Source organism: Chaetura pelagica, unplaced genomic scaffold (assembly GCF_000747805.2).
Source record: "Chaetura pelagica isolate M959 unplaced genomic scaffold, ChaPel_1.0 scaffold456, whole genome shotgun sequence".
Taxonomy (NCBI): Eukaryota; Metazoa; Chordata; class Aves; order Apodiformes; family Apodidae; genus Chaetura; species Chaetura pelagica.
The window spans coordinates 861,824-863,685 of NW_009953574.1; positions in this window are offsets into that span (position 1 = coordinate 861,824).

The following is a 1,862-nucleotide window of genomic DNA, read 5'->3' on the forward strand; positions in this document are numbered from 1 at the left end:
GGTGTGTGTGAGCCACCCCCCCCCACCCACCCGCCCACTCCCCTTTGGGTTTTGTTATTATTGCTCTTATATTGGGGGTTTTCAAGCCCTGTGTCTGTCTGCCTCAGCTGCCGGGGCAGGGGTGGCTGCGGGAGAGCATCTGCCTCCCCATCAGGCTTCCTCCCAGTTGTATCCATTCAGTGGGAAAGCCCATGTAGGGCAGGTCTGGGAGCAGGTCACACCGAGGACGGTGCGGGGTCTCAAGTCGTTAACATCCCTAAACAGCAAGCCCCACCAACTGCATCCAGCTGTGTGGGTAGGTAGGACCTACAGAATCAAGACTGGGCAGCGTTCACATGGGGAAAGGGGATGTTTCTTGCTGCAGAGACCCCGCTGGTTAAGGAAACTTGGCAGAAGGACACCAGACTGCTGGGCTGTTGATCCCAGTGGGTCTGTGATGGACACTGGTGTTCGGAGTCCCAGCCTTGTCCCAGGTGTTGGTGTCCTCCCTGGGAAGATGGTATCCATCCCTGTGACAGACACCCGTGGCCCTCCTCGCTTTTATCTGCCGGGTAGAGACCAGCACTTGGCATTGAGGAAACCTGCTTTTGGTGCTGTCCTGACTGTGGATGGGACGTGGGAAGCGTTCAGAAACCACGGTGGGAGTGTGCTGTGGAGAGAGGCAGTGCTAGGGGCCCCACGAGGACCCAGAAGCCTTGTTTTGGGGAGCAGTGTTGCCCACGGTCCCTGCGCTGGGCTGACGCGTGGCTGGGCTGGTGATCACGGCAACGAGCGTGTCGGGGTGAAAGGCGTTGGGAGAGACACCGACAGGTCAGATATTAACTCCACGGTGCAGTTACTGGAGAAACGGTGCCATCGTGCGATTCCGGGCAGTAACGGGAGTGCGGCAGAGCTGCGGACGTGTGGCCGGGTGTAATTAGGGTGATTGATGGGCTGTGTGAGTGTGCGTGTGATCCCCAGGAAGCTCATCTCTGTTTCCTGCTCGCTGTGATCCTATCTCCAAAGCCTAAGGCAGAGCTCTAAAGCGAGAAGCGGTAACAAAAGAAATTAAATCCTGTGAGTTCTGGTGGTTGCAAGGCTCCGTGCCCGAGATGAAGGCTGCAGGAGCCAGCATCTGCCTCTTGCTCCTGCCATCTATTTATTTATGGCTATGACCGCACAGAGGCCTTGAAAAAGAAAAGCGTGTGGGTGTGTGAGGCGAACCCGGGCTCGGTAATTAAATTGCCTGGGTGACGAATATATGCATTTTGGTCTGGGTGCTGAACGAAGAGGCCGGTCCTAATCCCCGTGCCACGGTGCACCGGCCGGTGCTGCCTCCGGGGTGCGGGGGCTCTGGTGGCAGGCGGAGGTGATGGAGCCCATCTGCGGGATCCTGGGAGCTGCAGCTGCGGTGCCGGGAGCTGAGGGCAGTGGGGTGCAGCGCGGGGACCCCCCCTCTGGCCCTTCCTCCTCTCCTCCCCCTCCCTCCCGCTCCCCCCCCGCTCAGGGTTGCATAATTTCCCCGCGGCGCTCGTTTGCGTGCAAACATAATCAGGAAAATACTGTAGCTCCTTTCCAAGCGCGAAGTGATAGGGCCTTCCTGAAAAGGCTGGCGGCTGTCTGTTTGTCCTCCGGCGTCCGTCTGCTCCTGCCGGCTGTGAGCAACAGCCAAACCCCTGGGGTCCCCCTCGGCAGGTCGGGGAGGGGGGAACAAACGCAGCCGTGGGCACATCACTTGGCCCTTCGGCCGGGTTGGTATCAAAAGAGTGGGTTTGGAGCAAAACGGGGAATAATAACGCTGTAAGCTGGTCAGGCAGCCCTTTAAAAATAGGGTTCTGTTTATGCTGAAGCAGGTACTAGTCTGCACCAAACAATAGCCGCCC